General features: G+C 35.4%; 1 pseudogene; it reads right to left on the minus strand.

Annotated features, from left to right (window-relative positions):
* Nucleotides 1-49: 49 nt before the first annotated feature.
* LOC132051255 (receptor-like protein 9DC3) lies at nt 50-3,258 on the minus strand (annotated as a pseudogene).
* Between the last annotated feature and the right edge of the window lie 16,240 nt (nt 3,259-19,498).

Genomic DNA, 19,498 nt, shown 5'->3' on the forward strand with positions numbered 1-19,498 from the left:
TTATGGAAATAAAATATCAGCGTAGATATTAACTTAAATACCTGAAATTCTGAAATCAAATTTTGCTCGACTGGTAACTTGTCTATAGGGGATTATTTCTTCTTCTGTGATTCCTTTGACGCCGCTGCTTCTTTCTCCTTTGCATAATCATTTTTTGTTCCAGTTCCACAATGATTCTTGCAAGCCATTTCAAATTTCCAATTGAAATCATGAAATATATTATGGATAATCCAATACATAGTCCACTTCCATATCCCATAAGAGCAGCTTTCCAAAAATCATTCAGAAATTCAGAATTGCTTTCTTGATCTTCTAGCACAAATACAGTATAATTTGTCTCTGGCACTGTATCACTACCACAATCTTTTGAAATAGGGAATCCACGTAATTCATCATTACCTTCATATGAATTGCCCTCAAAGGTATAAAATTGAGGTCCTTGAGGGATGCATCCTTGAAGATGATTGTAGGAGAGATTTAAGACTTCAAGAGAAGAAAGAGAAGCAAGTTGCTCTGGTATCACTCCTACAAGCTGGTTAAATGATAGATCCAGAGATTCGACCAAAGATAAGTTTCCAAGTGATAGTGGTATATGACCTTGCAATCCATTATGAGATAAATTCAATACCCGGAGTGCAATGAGATCTCCCATAATACTTGGGATATTCCCTTCAAATCTATTACTTGAAAGATCGATAGCAGCGTAAACCGTCAAAATTCCGTTAAGTTCAAGATCCCGTCCCTTGGTTGCAACTGTCAAATGATCACGGTAATATCCTGTTCCAACAGTTACAATAAGATATGTTGGTGCCTTCATTGTTTGATCAATTATCCTCATGGCTTTCAAATGTTGAAACAAACACATTGGTAAGTTTCCTGTGAAGGCATTGTAAGAGAGATCAAGGATTCGAAGCTCAGAAAACATGGTTTCATTCCTTAAAGTTCTAATGGGCCCATGCAATTTATTAGATCTCAAGCTTAAAATTTGCAGTTTTGGAAGAGTTTTCAACCACATCGGGAACGTGTCAACGAGGTAATTATCTCCTAAATTAAGAACTTGCAACTCTTTGCAATTGGCCAAAGATACAGAGATTTTCCCCTCTAGTTCATTTTCTTGCAAGTTGATTCTTCTGAGTACACTTCCAATGCTAAAAGTTGTTGGAAGAGTCCCAGAAAGATTGTTGTGCTGTATAGCCAAAACCTCAAGATGAGCCCTCATGTTGCCAAAACATTGCAAAGAATCAAGCTCCCTTAAGATTGTTTCTACCCAAATCTAAAATTCGTAGTGATGTTAAATTGCAAATAGATGATGGAATATCTCCACTGAGATTATTGATTGGCATCGACAAATATTGGAGGCCACTGATATTACCCAAACATTGCGTAATTTTTCCCTTAAAGTTGTTGTCCCCGAGAAACAGACTTTGCATATTTCTCAAATTTCCAAAGGAAGAAGGAATGGATCCCGAAAGGTGATTTTGAGAAAGATCCAAAAAAAACAGGTTGTTCAAATTCCCCAAGGAAGGAGGAATAGAGCCATAAAGTTGATTTTTTGAAAGATTTAAAATAGACAAATTGTTCAGATTGCCAAAGGAAGCAGGAATATAACCATTAAGAGAGTTATTCCGCAAATTTAGCTCAGCAAGAGACCTTAGGTGACCTATTTCTTCAGGAATGGAGCCAGAAAGGTGATTTATAGAAAGAACCAAAATAGACAAGCTGTTCAGATTGCCAAAGGAAGCAGGAATAGAACCATTAAGAGAGTTGTTCCACAAATATAGCTTAGTAAGAGACCTTAGGTGACCTATTTCTTCAGGAATGGAGCCAGAAAGGTGATTTATAGAAAGAACCAAAATAGACAAGTTGTTCAGATTGCCAAAGGAAGCAGGAATAGAACCATTAAGAGAGTTGTTCCACAAATATAGCTCAGTAAGAGACCTTAGATAACCTATTTCTTCAGGAATGGAGCCAGAAAGGTGATTTGTAGAAAGATCCAAAATAGACAAGCTTGCATTCGCATTGCCAAAGGAAGCGTGAATAGGACCATTAAGAGAGTTGTTCCACAAATATAGCTCAGTAAGAGACCTTAGGTGACCTATTTCTTCAGGAATGGAGCCAGAAAGGTGATTTATAGAAAGAACCAAAATAGACAAGTTGTTCAGATTGCCAAAGGAAGCAGGAATAGAACCATTAAGAGAGTTGTTCCACAAATATAGCTCAGTAAGAGACCTTAGGTGACCTATTTCTCAGGAATGGAGCCAGAAAGGTGATTTATAGAAAGATCCAAGCTAGACAAGTTGTTCGGATTGCCAAAGGAAGCAGGAATAGAACCATTAAGAGAGTTGTTCCACAAATGTAGCTCAGTAAGAGAACTTAGATAACCTATTTCTTCAGGAATGGAGCCAGAAAGTTGATTCTTATAGAGATACAAAAAACACAAGCTAGTCAAGTTCCCCAATGAAGTAGGAATAGAACCACTAAGAAAGTTAGTACCTAACGATAGCTTAGTAAGAGAGCTTTGGTTACCTATTTCTCGTGGAATGATACCACTTAAATGGTTGTCAAATAGGCGGAGGGTCTGAAGCTTGGCTAGTGAGTTGATTTGTGGTGGGATTGTACCTGAAATCTGATTGATATGCAAGTCAAGATAGACAAGATTAGTGAGATTACCAATTTCAGGTGGGATGGTGCCAGAGATATTGTTCCTGCTAAGATCAACATACTCGAGAAAAGGGAGAGATGAAAATGGAAAATCATAGAGTGTACCAACAACACTAGCATTTGTAATATTCAACCTGTTTATCCTACCATTAAAGCATATAACTCCGTGCCAGTCCCTACAAGCATTAGAACTTGGTGTCCACGAAGCCAATAAGGAATTATTTTGCTTACAGAATGTTGCTTTCCATTTCAGGAGGGCATTTGCTTCCTCAGTGGAAGCAAAGGTAACAGTAAAGAGATACAAGAGGGAAAAAAGCTGAAACAAAGAAAAAAAATTGGGAACCATTATCATATATCGCTAAACGATGTTGAATTGATTATTTTGGTTTTTGATGGATGAACTTGGTGCAGGGTACACTATTTATATTGTAGTAAACCAGTACAAGACTTGCATGTAAAATACGGCGTAGAATCAGAACGACTTCCTATTAAATTAAGTAGCAAAATATTAGGACAAGGTAACTTTTAATTCAGACAAGGACCTATCCAAGTGGCTAAGTCTTGTTGTATATGCATACATTGTCGCTCTAAAAGTCTTTGTACTAGTCTTGCTGTGGAAATTTCAGATGAAAGCTACAACACATAAATCCTTTTTTCTTTGAATTTTCAATGTGATGTTACTATTCATTAACTGAACGTATTCTTTACTCTAATTGTTTTGAAGTGTAGTTAATTTTCCATTCAAGTTCTTCTTCCACTATTTTGAACTATAAAAAATACCTCTCTTTTTTGTGATTCTCCCTAAAGAAAAAAAAGTGTACATTTTTTATTAATAGATGATAGTGCAAATGATGATCTCAATTTATTTTATTGAAACACAAATTATTCACAGGTTACTGAGACCTATGGGTGCCGAGAAGTGAGTGTGGTTTAGTGGTTAATAAGTGGTCTAAATCTCATTAGAGACAAAATTGTTAAGTGAATTTTTCACTAAGCTATTAGAAATATACTTGCTGGTGAAAAGTAACAAGTATTCAATGGAGTAATCAAGTTTCGCATAAGTTAGCTTTTATTTTTATTTTTTTAAAAGGCAAGGTCTCTGGTGGGACCCAGTGACTATTTATTAATTTATTGGCACAAGTTAGCCTGAACAGTACCACTGCTATTGGAAAAAGAAAAAAAAAAGAGCGGTCAACATGGTGAAATTATTAAGGAAACAATTATCTTCATATGCTTCTTTAGTTTTAGGAACATGGATTTTGAACTTTCTTCATATCAGTCAATTCCAAGTTTAGATAATATCATCACGCTCAAGTCAATGCACAAGTCTTTAGTCTTGCCAGGGAAATGCAGTTGGTTTTATTTTGTCTAAGAAAATAAATCGTTCTTGTTATAAAATAATAAAACAAGAATAAGAATATTTGTAGAGAAAGAGAGAAGAGAGAAGATATCTTATTTCTCTTGTTCGGGACTGATTTACAATGAAGGAGAACCCCTATATTTATAGGGGAAAAGTGACTTGATCCCAAAGTCACTAACCCTAATATTTCTCCTAAAGATAGACATCCACAATAATAAATAATATTTATAGCACTCCCCCTTGAATGTCTATTTGATAGATAATGTGCCTCATTAAAACCTTACTACAAAAAACCCAGTGGGAAAAAATCTAGTGAAGAAAAAAGAGTACACATTTCTAATAATACGCCATTAGGTTGCCTCATTAAAAACCTTACAAGGAAAAACCCAGTGGGACAAAAACCTTGAAAGGAAAAAAGAGTACAACGCGTATTGACTCCCCCTGATGAGAACTTCAATCCAAAAACTTAAATCTTAACATCTCAATCTTATGCACCATCTTCTCGAAAGTTGCAGTTGGTAGAGACTTGGTGAACAAATCAGCCATGTCATCACTTGAACCAATCTGTTGCACGTTGATATCACATTTTTGGGAGATCGTGTGTGAAGAACAACTTTGGTGAAATATGCCTTGTGCTTTTATGAATCCTCTCGTTAGTTGGGTTACGTATGCTGCTGCATCTTCAGTCTTTAAATAGAGTTGTATTGTTGAAATCACTTCAAGTGCATTTCTGCAAAATATATGAATGCATCAATTGCATAAAGATATGGCACTTCAGGACCAAAGAATTCTGCAAGTTTCTCATTTCAACTTCTTTCAACAGATAATAAATCACTTTTGAGAACCTTCAAGAGTTTCAATAATATTCAAGTAATCAACTTGCACCAACAATATGATAAATTTTGATTTTCACAAAGACATAAGGATAAATAGAGTCATTTGTGCCCTTCGTCAGTAAATATTCATTTAGGTGATAAAATCGTGTTCACCTTGCTTCACTTAATTCATATAAGAATTATGAACAAATTTCTACAACTTGCATATGCTTCAGGCATTTAAAATTCTTCAGGAATTTTCATATAATTTTGTCAAGTGATTCATATAGGATGTGACAACATCTATTTCTATTTAAATGATATGACATCTTCTGGTTTCTGGACAGCAGGTCAAATAAGCTTTATGCTTACCAAGATGCGTCATTTCACTTGATAATAATGTCTACGTTAGCATGCTTTATATACGTAGAATTCAGATCCTCATAATCTTTTACAATATTGCGCTATATTGTACCAAAGATATCGTCGACGATATATTATCTTGTATCGGTTTTCAATAGGACATAACTTATTGAGATCTCATCACTTCCATTATTTTTAGGTACCTAACCTCTCATAAGGTTTCATGAAGTGTTATGTCGTAGGCTCTTCAAGAGCATATTGCTTCCTTATAATGATCATTTTCATCATTTGTTCCTTCCCTTTTCAAGGATTATTTCATTTGGAACCGATTGATCTAACATGCTTCATACATGTTGTATACTCTGTCCTTCGGGGACATCAATGTTAGTATGAGCATTTTGCAGCTGAAATATGAGACTAATTTCGGGTCAGCAATGCTTCGAGCATTTGATTTGAATTACTTTTTGAATGAGGATCATACTAATGATAATTTACAACATATTTCATAACTGCTTATTCCTCCCCCTTATGTTAGAAAAACTAACATATATCCCATCATCTTTGGGGAAATCCATCTTTATACATCATGGTAGATTAATTAATCATATACCACATATAAAAACTATTAGATGGAAATATATGGTTCCTAACCCTGAACCAATTATGAGGTGAGAATTTATCATAATTTAGCACATGAAGCATTGTTCTCATAAGCAATGGTTTAGCTTTTTATCGGAGGCATTCAATGCCAAACCAACTTGGATATAAACTAGCATTCACAAGATGAATTATCTTGATTACATAATCTGAAAATTGCGCTCTCAACTCAATCATTTTTGAGCAAGTAACTTTGCATATGTCAAACTGCAGGTTGACAATAAACGCACATGTGACTGTCTTATCGATGCATCTATTTAAGACATCACATAACAGGTGAACGGGCCCATATTCACCTTTTCTATATTTTCAGAATTTGGGAAATTCAATCCCAACATTAGCCAGTATAATCTACTTATTATGAGAACAAGCAACAAAAATAAATTCTTGAAGAATCTTCTAGTTCTTCAATACATGTCAAATACTCAATCATCTTTGAATCGGGATGGCCGAACCGCTCATGCCGACTAATAAAATTATTTATACTCGTAAACTTCAAGTTTACCATGCCATGTGCTAGTGAACTTCTGGTTTACTATGACATGAATTATTTTTTGTACCAATAAACTTCTGGTTTACCGTAACATGTGATTTTATCATAGTTGTATTGTAGTATACGTTGGAAAATAAGGCGTGTAATCTTTCACATAGATATTTATTACCCACCATGATTTTGTAGATATTTGATCATCCCATCATTAATAGCTACAATATGATAGTCATTTACTTTAGTAAACTTTGGGTTTACTACTTGTATTTCGATCATAACAACTTTGGAGATAGGATGAATGCCACAATAATAAATAAACTCTTCAGGAGCTTTCAATTTATTTTTCATAATCAGATATTTTGGACACTCTTTTGGTGTCATGATTCTTGTATATAAACAATTAGGTTCTTACGGACCTTGATTATTACTTTTGTACTACCAAATATTGCTTAGATACTGCAGGTGTCTAGAAAGAGGATTTGATTAGGTATTTATGATGTCATGAAAGAAAACGGTAAGCGAGTGCACATTTAGAAATAATAAATTCATAATTGAATTTTAATCTGAACTTGCTTTGAGAGTTATCCATATCTTCAAATGAAATGATGTACGCAAAGTAATATAAATACACATTAAATATTAGTACTATTAGAAAGTACAAAGTAAAAACTAAGTAATATAATAAATCAATGGGTATACGGACATGTGATATCAAATGGACTAATGAATATAACTTTACACGCACACATGCAAAACAGTGGATATACACCATAAACACATAGTGATAGCCATAAAATAAAAATAGAGACTATAAAACTTATAAAGAAATGGTTTAAGATATATTTCACACCTTTCCTCCATAATTTCATAATGGTCTAATTAACAAAGTGATGGACACTTCCACGTCATATACTTAAAGTTTCAAGTCCTTGTTTTCATCAAATAGTACAATGATAAATTTTCATCAATATGATAAAAAATAATGACTAGTTAATAAATCCTACTAGGATACAATAATTCACTTTTCTAACTTTAAAAGATTTGCATACATATAGTACTTTTTAAAGAGAATCCTTTTATGATGTATCGAAGACTTTTTTTTTTTTTTTTGGTCGAAGAATAATTTTCATTAACCAAATTGGATTTATGTACAACCTGCTCATTTGGACTTTTGAGTCAGGATCTCATGCTAATCTATTACAATCATTCCGTGCTCCATGCTATTTAATATCTAGCAAGGAAAGCTGTTAACGTCTTCTAGCTTTTTACTCCATTTAGGCTGCTTTTGACCTGCAATGTGCAGCTGCAGTACTATTTCTCTTGTTCGATCCTCTTTTGTTCTGATCAGTTGCTGGAATCTTCTCAGGTTCCTTTCCCTCCAAATATGGTATATTGTAGCCGCAAAGAGGAATCCCAGCATGTGCCATTTAGTGTTTCTGCCTGTTACCTTTTGTGATACCCATTGGATTTCCGTCTCCCACGGCTCTATCAGTCTAGTGATGCCCAACCAGTGCACTAGTTTTTTCCAGATGAAGTTGGAGTAGGAACACTCAAAGAACAAGTGACTATGTGTTTCTTCAAGGTCATCCGAACATAATACACACTTAGTCTCCATTTGCATCCCCCATTTTGTAATTCTATCTGCCGTAGCTAGTCTATTTTGTATAGCCATCCACATGATAAACTGATGTCTAGGTATCATACCTTTAAGCAGGGCCAATGTTTTCCAGTGGACTTTATAAATGTACTTTTTTTTATAAACTTGAAATGGTTTAAGTCCTCTTCTGGATTCAAAGATCTTCCGCAGCAACCAACATGGCTGTTTAGGAGTGTCCATCTCTTGAATGCTCTTATTCTTTATGTAGTGTATGTGGACCCATTGCACCCACAATGTATCTTTTTTCTTAGTAATTGCCCATAACAGTTTGATTATGGCAGCCTGGTTCCATACCGAGAAGTGAAGAATGTTGAGTCCCCCAGTAGATTTAGTCTGGCATAGCTTCTCCCAGGCAATAGGGTGTTTCTTTGTCATACTGTTTTGTGCACCTTCTTCGGAAGGAGGAAGACTTGACTCCAGTAGGTTTGCATTTCAAACAGGATGCTCTTAATAAGTTGTAGCCGTCCAGTATAGGAGAGTAGTTTTGAGGACCAGCATCTTATCTTAGCTACAATTTTGTCCACCAGAGGCATGCATTGACTGATGGTGAGCTTCCTTGAGGAGAGTGGTACTCCTAAATATTTAAAGGGCAGCGCTCCTGATGTAAAGTGATATTGCGCCAAGATCTGCGCTGTCAGCTGGTCTGTGATTCCAGCCATATAGATGTTGCTTTTTTCCATGTTCGCTTGCAGCCCAGAAACAGAGGAGAAGTGAGTGAATTCATCCATCATCAGTTTTATTGACTGCTCATCTGCTCTACAACATAATAGTAAGTCATCTGCAAAACAAATATTTTAACTTTTAAACTTGGGGTGGTGGGTGATTTGCCTTTAGCTGAGCAAAGAAGTATTTAGAATTCTTGTCACCACTATGTATCCAAGTAGCTCTAGATTTCTGTCGTAGGATTTTCTCATGGATGTTGTCCCATTTCTCAATCTGCAGCAGTAGAGTTTTCTCTTCCTCTATCAGATGTATCGAAGACTTAATATAACAATATTAATTTAATGAAATTGGGTAGTGACCCATATCTCCTTATACCAGAACAAAGGATGAAAACACAGAAATTATTATGGTTCTTATTAATGTATCTAGTGCCTATGTGGTTTAGGCTCAATCCAAAACAACAGTACGTACTACTCGTGGTTTACACGTACCTTAATATTCGACAAACAAATAATAGTTGTGCACTTGGTTTTGACATATTATTAAGAATATGCACTACATGACATATTGGTGTACTTCCTCGAGGGAAAAATATATAAATTGTTATTTCCTTCAGGAAAATTAAAAACATATAATAGAAAACATTCAATAAGATCTGCCATCTTTTGCCTTAAAATAAAATTGACCAAGATGTCTCTACATACGACAAATACGTGCAACAATGACTTTATACCACAAAATGACATTTATATTCTTTGTTATTTTATCTCTTCAGGAGGTGTTGTGGTATTTCTTCATTCACTTCGGGGAATGAACCTGGTCACTTAGATGCGCTTTATATAGAATTTTCAATAGCTTTTTTTTTTTTTTTTCCAACCACAAGAAGGTATTGCTTCAAATTATTTCTCATATATCTTACAACTTCTTTCTGCTTCAGGAGAAAATTTCAAAGCTTTACTTCTTAAGGAGTAATGCAAAGTTTAACCACTCAAGAGTAAAGTTAGAATTTCTACCAACTTCGGGGGTAAATTTAAGAGTTCACTATTTCAGGAGCAAATTTCAAAGTCTTACTACTTCGGGGGTAAACTTCATATTTACTACTGCAAGTGTAAATTTTAGAGTCTTACTACTTCGGGAGTAAACTTTAGAAATTCAGAATATTTCTTCTCAATTATTCTACCTCTTCTGGAGGTGAGTCGTGATATCTTCACAACCAAGTACATGTTCGTATTTATAGGCTTTACAATATTGTCACATTCACTTCAGAGAACGAATCTGTATTTGTAAGTAGTTTCACTCACTTCGGGGAATGGAACCCAATCACATGGACTTGCCTCAACCACATCAAAATTACAGTAACTTACAACTTCTTCTTATGATGTTGCTACTTCAGGAGCAAATCGAGGCATGTATATGGAGATTTTTTCTTTAACATATCTCCCTTATAATCAGGATAAGCCTATGAAAATATTACCACTTCTGGTGGTTGTAGACATAAATAAATTTATTCATAACGTGACTTAAGAAATATTGTCACTTCTGGTAATCACATGCATAAATATAAAATTATCAAGTAAAAACATGATTTAAATATTGTAAATATTGAATATCCGAGTCATTGCATTTTCACCTTTCACGAGAGTAATTAAATCTTCGTGATTAACATGAATGAATACAAATAGTAGATGTATCTAACAGTACCTTCAAGCAACTCATTATAAGGGGAAATATTGAAGTCCTTGACATGCAGTAACATAATATTAAGGACGTAACTGGGCTGCCAAAGCATAAAACAAACTTGAAAACTGATTAAAACCAAACTGTGATGGCGGCTACCATATCCCTTGTACTGGTTCATCCTTCTTATCATTAGCTATATGTATTTATTTGCATCTTTACCTAAAGATGAAATATTTCACCTTTTTTTATTTTACAATTCAAAGCTTTGTAATTGCTAGGTAGCGGACAGAAAAACACTCGGCGGTTTTACAATATTGTCTAATTTTTTCAATTGGCTAGAGACTCGTGCTGATAACGTGTTATAAAATAGTAAAACAAGAACAAGAATATTTGTAGAGAAAGAGAGAAGAGAGGAGATATCTTATTTCTCTTGTTCGGGATTGATTTACAATGAAGGAGAACCTCTATATTTATAGGGGGAAAAGTGACTTGATCCCAAAATCACTAACCCTAATATTTCTCCTAAAGATAGACATCCAGAATAATAAATAATATTTATAGCAGTTCTGTTTTTGTTTTTTTCTTTTCTTGTCCAAGTACATCTACATTTATTTTTTAAAATAAAACAAAACAATCAAAACAAAAATAATTTTCCATTTTTCCTGTATACAAAACCAAATCGCACTCACCGTGCGAAGAGAAAAGGACAAAGGCGAAACAGTTTTAAATTAAAAAAAAAAAAAAAAACATTTTTTAGTCTAAACACCATAGCATAACATTTTAATGTAACATATTTCTTATTGAAAATTTGCATTAATGAGAACGACAGTATTTTGTTAACAATAACACCAAAGTATATTACTTGTACATCACATTTCATATACATACATATAATAAAATCTCACTCGATCAAATCAACCCACTTGTAAAATACTTAAGCCAGAGGCTTCAAGTTAATCCAGAGACTTCAAGTTAATGAGACCATTCCAGACGCAATCACGTTCTTAAGATAGGAGTCATCAATATTTGATAAGGGGCATTTTACTCCTAAAGCGGATACCGGGAACGAGATGGAAAACCCAATTAAAAAAAAAAAAACAAAAAAAGCAACTACGTCAAGCTTATTAAAGGGCGTGGTACTCAAAGAAGATAGAACATTGTCCCTTTGCGTTGTCATAGAAGCAAGTACCGGATCCAACAATAATTACGCCTCAGTCCCACAGTAATTGAAATCAGCTATATAAATCCTTACGGGTAACGCACATTATTCCATTAAAATCATCATACCTGTAATGTAAGGATTCATCATATATCTATGTTAAATGTCCGAAAATAATGAGTTCAATTCAACTCGTTGTTTATGGGCTGCATCCTCCTGTAAAAAATTTAAAGATCGGAGGAAATTAAGTCAAGAAATATAGTGATAGTGAATGGAAATGTGTTGGAATTTTCCAAGTCTTCTCGTGGAAATTTCAGACGAAAGCTATTTAACACACAAGTCTCTTTTACTTTGATTTTTCATTTATGTTTACTCATTAAGTGAACGTATTCTTTACTCTAAATTACCAACGATCATGAGTTACTTATCCATTTAAGTAAAGATATTTAGTTAACGAGACTATTCAAGAGGCAATCACATCAATCTTATTAAAGGGCATGGTATTCAAAGAAGATAGGACCAGGTCCGTTGGTGTCATCATCCTATGAACCAAAAGCGGATCCAACAATGGGTTTGCGAGTTCAGCAGAACCTTACTTCGGTATCAAATAATAAATGTGAGTATTTGTTACCAGTGCACATGTACAAAATTCAAGTATAAATAGAGTTACATTTTCAGAACTCAAAAGAAAAAAAAAATCCCAAACCAACTTTACGTTGCTTAGAATATGAGGACTCTTCCTATATCTATGATTCGTGTTCGAAGATAATGAGTTCAGTTGAACCCATTGATTATGGGTTGCATCCGCCTCAAGAAAAAAAAAAGCGTGGATAATTATGTCAAGCAAATAGTGAATTATGAATGGAATTGTGTTGTATTTTTCCAAGTCTTGCCATGGAAATTTCAAACGAAAGCTACTCAACACACAAATCCCTTTCACTTTTGAGATACTCATTAAATAGTGAACGTACTCTTTACTCCAAATTGTCAAGGACCATGAGTTACTTAACCATTGAAGTCTTCTTCCACTGGTCTAAGTATAAAAAAATCCTTTTTGTGTTGCTCCCCAAATTTTTTTTTTTAAAAAAAAAAAAAAAAAAAAGGAACACAAAAAAGTAAAGTTTTAACAAGTCTAAATGACTACCTCAATTTAGTTTATTGAAACACAAACTATTCAGGCTAATGAGTCTATACTGAGAATTATAGGTGCTAAGAGGATAAATCAGAGGCAGATTTAGGATTTGGCGGTAGCGGGTGCCACTATATATATATATATATATATCACTCGCCACAAAACTCAAATAGGAAGACGGGTCGGGTCAATTCAATTAGATTTATTAGGTTTTTTATTCGTAAATAGACAAATAAATTTGGTTTAATTTAAATTTTTTCTCACACTTGATTTAAATATTTAGATTCTAATCTAGAAAAAAGTTGCAAAAACAAAAAACAAAAATCAATAACACTTGAAAAAGCACATCCAATTAGACAATTTGCTAAAAATATAGTTTAATTTCTACATGTTCTTTGTTTGACTAGATTAATTTACCTTCAATATTTTTGAGTTAGTTTTTCCGTCTTAATTATCAAGTTTTATGACAACTATTTGAAACAAAAGCTTCAAAATATTAATCTATGAGAATCAGCCCAAATATCTAGTAAAGAAACCATTTTGTTATTTCAAAAGTCGAGAAAAATAACGCTCAAATGATATCCAATATAAATCAATGTCCTGTCATCAAAAAACAAAAACAATATGTTAAATAACATAAATTCAAATTACGTATCAGCAAGTTGTTTCTTATGAAGTAGCTTTAATTAATTGTAGAAACCAAATGATGTAAATAAATTTACAAAAAAAAAGATGATGAAGAAGGAGAGAATGGCAGAGATTTTTTTAGCAACAAGAGAAAATAAAAAGAAGAAAAAAGAGGAAAAGCGAGGTGAGGCCCTAGGGAAAAAAAAACAATTATCAGAATATGCCTGGACCAGGTATCGATCTCGCACAAATCGGTAACTAAAGAACTTTGGCGTGAACCAGTGGCATCAGAGCTACATTATGTAGTGCGGGTGCCATTTAAATATTTATACGTTTTCGCACATATATTTACATATACACTCGGAATTTTTGCCGAAGCGTGCGGGTGGCGTGGCACTCCTACCTCACCAGGTAGATCCGCCGCTAGATATAATCAAAGTGGTGAAAAAGAATTCTCCATATGTAATCAATTCCAAATTTTAGAAAATATTGTCATTCTCAAGTCAATACACAAGTCTTGAAAGGGAAATGTCAAATTATTGGACATATTTGTCTAAGAAAATAAATTGTTTTTTTTTTTTTTTTTTTTTTTTTTTTTTTGCTTATTTTTTCTTGTCCAAACACATCTATATTTGGAAAAACAAAATAATCAAAACATGAAATAGACTCCCTCAACTAGTTGCTAACGGGTGAAATACTAAAAGGACTTCTAGTTAACGAGACCATTCAAGATTTCAAGAGGCAACCATGTCAAAGAAGATAAAACAATGTCCATTGGCGTCATCATAGGTTGATTTTCACAAATAAGTAAAATTTAACCTCATAAAAAAAAAAGGTGAAAATAATTGTTTCGCCATAAGCGGATGCAAACTTCTGACGGGTTGACAATATTTCTTATTTAATATTGGGCAAGACTACCTATATAAGAAGTTATGGTGATCTAGGGATCCTGGCCACAAATCCTGACAAATTGCCACGATTTCAAAAGACTTTCCTTAACAAAAAGTTATGGTGATCATCAGGATTTAGCCAAAAATCCACGATCATCATAACTTGTTGTATGGAAATTTCAGCAACACATTTTTGCTTCAAAATGACTCCACATTTGATATCCAGTATTGTAATGTCAAACTCAACAATTTTCACTTGTTAGATTCAACTCAAACCTTCAAAAATCAATAGACTCACTTTGTTTTCTCCTACAAACAAGCTCAATAAAACTCAACAATGATGTTCTTTGAGTTTGTTCAACCAAAACCAATCCAAAATAATCAAAGGATAAGCAATGTGTCTTCGACTTTTTACTGCACACGTGATGAAAATGCAGAAGGAAGAGAAGGAGATATCTTGGCGAATGTATATATTTACAACACCTTTCTTAATGGGTCATATTTTAAACACACCTTTCAAAAGTCCACCCCACGTAAATTACTAGTCATCATACGAATTAGTAGATGAGAAAATCGGAGGAAGAAGATGAGGAAAACAATAACAACTGAGGGGTGGACCGGGATCCGATCGTGGAAGAGGAAATTATCGGACTATAATCATGGTTGTCAAAGAAGGAACTAAGGCGGAGACAGAAACGGTGAATACGGGCGGCACATGACTTCACAATTTGAGCGATGAGATATGGAAGATTGTGATTCACATGTTGAATTCCCAGAGAATAATCCCGAATCGAAAGATGGATAGTAAGACCAAAAACTCATCCTGGATCATAGACTCTGGAGCTACCAACCATGTGACAGGTATTCTGGAGGAACTGAGCAATAAGCGAGACATTCCTAAGTGTCCGGTTGGTCTTCCGCACTGAAGTGGCTCGGTGGCTACAAAAGAAGGAACATCGAGGTTGAATGACATGATATGGTTGAAGAATGTCCTTTATGTTTCGGATTTGACATGCAATTTAATTTCTGTGTCACAACTAGTTGATTATTTAGATTGTGATGAGACATTTAATAGAATTGTGTGTTCTATACTAGACTCTACCACGAGAAAGCTGATTGGAAAGGGTGAGCGTCAAGGTGGACTTTACTATTTTTAGAACGTGCCACTGATACGTGCTACGAAGGCAGAGGCAATTGATTGGTTCGTTCTTTGGCCCAAACAATTGGGTCATCCGTCAGCACAAGTAACGAGGTCTATTACATCATTAGGCTTAAAGGAGAGTGATGATAGATTGGATATAGAATGTGATGTATGCCATCGAGCAAAGCAAACAAGAAGTGTTTTTCCTTTAAGTAAAAATATTGCTTCGGATACTTTTGAGATAATCCATTGCGATTTATGGGGACCATACAGGACCCATTCCTTGTGGGGCTTCATATTTTTTTTTACTATTGCGGATGATCCTTCACGAGCCGTGTGGATCTTTCTCTTAGTTGATAAGAAAGAAGTGTTTCAAAACTTGAAGAATTTCTTCGCTTTTGTGGAAAGTCAGTTCGGAAAAAGGGTGAAGATAGTTAGAAGTGATAACGAAACTAAGTTCACGTGTATGAAGACTTACTTCTTCGAACATGGAATTGTGTTTCAAACATATTGCACAGGGACACCTCAGCGGAATGGCAGAGTCGAAAGAAAACACCGTCACATTCTTAATGTGGTGTGATCATTGAGTCATCTTCCGATCAAATTCTGAAGAGAATGCATTTTGACTGCGGGGTATTTGATTAATAGAACGCCGTCTTCGATTTTAAACGGAAAAACCCCCTATGAAATTTTGTACGGGAATGCACCCAGTATGATTACTTAAGGGTGATAGGGTCACTCTGCTATGCCCACACAAAAGGAAGAACGATGGACAAGTTTGAGAGTCAGAGTCGTAGATGTGTCTTCTTAGGATACCCCTACGGACAGAAGGGTTGGAGATTGTATGACTTAGAAAACAATGATATTTAGTCTCAAAAGATATGGACTGTCACGACCCGGCTACGGGCCATGACGAGTATTCGGGGCTCACCACCGAACACCGCTCATTCTGTTACTCATCTGCTCTCTTTCATAATTCTTATGCTCATAATCATAGAAAACTATTAACATTTGAAACATTTTTACTTGATATACATAGGCCCTTCGGCTATCAAAATAATATATATATACATATACAATGAGAAACTGTGAGACCATACTACCCACACTGCGCATCTACGAGCCTCTACTAGAGTACTAGACATATGGACGGAACAGGACCCCGTCGTACCCAAAATATATGTACACAAAAATACTATTTCAAAATAGCACCTCCGGAATAAAGGAGGGCTCCTGTAAATCTGCTGATAGCTCCTATGGATCTGCACCGTCTCCCTGTCTACCTGTGGGCATGAACACAGCGTCCAAGGAAAAGGACGTCAGTACGAACATTGTACTGAGTATGTAAGGCATAAACAATAATAAGACATCAATGAAATAAGGGAGGCATCAAATGAGGAGCAATCTGTAACTGATTGTGAATCATAAAAGAAATAATGCATGCTGGCTTACTTCATAATCATCATCATATCATGTATGCATATATGTATAAACTGCCTAACCATATAAGTACGGTGTGATAATCAATAGCATTAGCCTGCGTCCAGGCCTCCCGCGTCCGGGGTACCGTCTCATGCCACCCACTAGTGGTGTCTGCCCATGCCATCTGGCCATGGTGTATAGCTGCCCGCCTTGGCGGTGACTGCCCGGCCATATAGGCGCGGTGTAATATCATTATTATGTACTCATCATAATACATGCATGGAAACTCAAGGACGATTATACTTTATCGGGGTGACATAAGGTCGTGATCCCCCGATTACATTATGGAGCATTCATAAACATTCTGCCTCACCTTGAAGGAACTAGCATAAGGTGAGTGTATTTAATAATCAACATCATCAGCTTTATGAAAACATCACATCAGGGATTCTAGAATCTTTAGACTTAAGCTTATCATCATCATTATCGTACTCATAACGTATCTCTTATCTCATATAGCTATTCATGAACAAGAACTCTTAGTTTTCTTGAAGATAAGGAATTCATTGAGGAGGAAAATCATGCCATAAGATTCATGCCTTAGAAAGAAAGGACTAGCGTCACATACCTTTGTCGTTTAACTATTCTATCGCTTGCTCGTTCTCCTTTAATGCACACGTTTTACCTTCAAGAGAATTTGTATCGACATTAGCTACACAATTACAAGAATGTGCTTACTAAAGCTAGAGAAAATTAGGCAGCATTTCCTTTGTTTATACGACTTCCTCCATATTCCATATCAACTCCCAAACATTTATAACAACCATCACAATATCATAAACAACAATCATCATTCAATTGCATTATCCTCATTTCACAATTTCACTTCAAATTCTCCATAATCATGACCAAAGTTCACTATCGCGTTCTTTCTCTTACAATACTTATTCCATGTTCTAAATGTCATTTATAACGTATTCACAATCACAACATATCCATTTTCATGATTCATTCCAACTACTACTCAACAATGACACTATTCCCACATTTATGACCCATTTTCTATGTTCTAGTACAACCTAAGTGTTTCAACCTTTCAATACTTCAAATAATATGAAAAGATCATGAAACTCACCTTAGATAATGTAGAAACAAGCCTTGAGTGGCAATACTCTTCTTGCTCCAAAACCCTAGTTCACTTCTCTTGGGATTTCTTGACTTGGATGACTTTAATGTGTTCCACACTCTTGATTTATGTTGGTTTGATGAAGTTGATCATCAATTTCTTTTGGATTCTTGTGGATGAAATGTGGAGAATATTCTAGAGAGTTCTTGACTTGTGTGGAATGAAAATGAAATGAACTTAAGTCTCCTTTTAATAACTTAAAATCTGATCCCGTCGGGCAATTATACGGACACTTATACGGTCCGTATAAGTCCGTATAAGTGACCGTGAAATGGACCCTTCAGTTTCTCTTCTCTGTGACCATTATACGGTCCATTATACGGGCCGTATAAATTTATACGGTCCGTATAACTGACCGTAAAATCCCACCAGTGAGGGACCTTCACTGTGATGGTTCTGCGGTCTATTACTGTATAACATTATACGGACCGTATAATCAACCGTATAACCCATCAGTTCATTGAATCTTATTTTCATCACTTCGTTTGATCTCCGATCCTTATGGAACCTTCTTAACACTTGTTTAGCACTTTATTAACAATCTAAGGGTCGTTATAACTCTTCTCCAAGATGTCTCTAAACTCTCATTATTTCAATACCCGAAATTCTTGCCCGACACACAACTTATAAGTTGCTTTCCTTAACAACTTTCGACTCCTACTTCCAATGTCTTTGGAAATCTTAATTAGGACCATTAAAGACTATTTATTACTTATCAAAACACCGTATACGTCGCATCCTTCGTTGGTCTACTCACTGTACGCTAACGGGAAATTTCCAAGGTGTAACATGGACTTCTATGAGACTAAGTTCCCTTTTGCCGAAGGATTGGGTAACTTAATCGACAACATAGAAGTGATCCCAAATGAAACTGAGGAAGAAAGAAACCAACATGATTTCAAAGAAGACCAGACTGATAATGTAGGTACGAATGAAACTTGAATGGAAGAAGTACGGACATCTGATATCGAACCTACGGATCAGCCAGAATTAGACATGACAGATGTCAGTCCAAATAGTGAAAGCGTGGAGAAAGTACAGACGAAAGGTAACCGAGCCAGCAAAATGCCACATGAATAGTTGGGTCGGGGTAAACGTCAGAAGCATGAATCGATTCGGTTGCGCGACTACGTCACTGAAATATTCCGGAAAGAAAGACTATCAATGCGTCCGCTCGATCCATAGCAACCCTCAGGTGCATCTTATCCTTTAGCTAACTACATATCCTGTGATAATTTTTGCTCGCAACACCAACGGTTCCTTGCAGCAATTACCACAGGAACCGAACCAAAAACCTTTTCAGAGGCAATGGAAAAGGAATATTGGAAAATAGCCATGCAGCAAGAGATCCAAGTGTTGGAGGATGATAGTACTCGGATGTAGATGGGTGTACAAAATTAAGTACAATTATGACGGTACAATCGAATGATATAAAGCTCGTTTGGTCATCTTCAAAAATAAACAGGAGGAAGGAATTGATTACAACGAAATTTTTGCTCCGGCTGCTAGGGTAGTAACTATTCGGATCTTCCTGACAGTCGTGGCTGCGCGAAATTGGGAGTTGCATCAAATGGATATGCATAATGCCTTCTTGC

Source organism: Lycium ferocissimum, chromosome 3, assembly GCF_029784015.1.
Source record: "Lycium ferocissimum isolate CSIRO_LF1 chromosome 3, AGI_CSIRO_Lferr_CH_V1, whole genome shotgun sequence".
NCBI classification, from domain to species: domain Eukaryota; kingdom Viridiplantae; phylum Streptophyta; class Magnoliopsida; order Solanales; family Solanaceae; genus Lycium; species Lycium ferocissimum.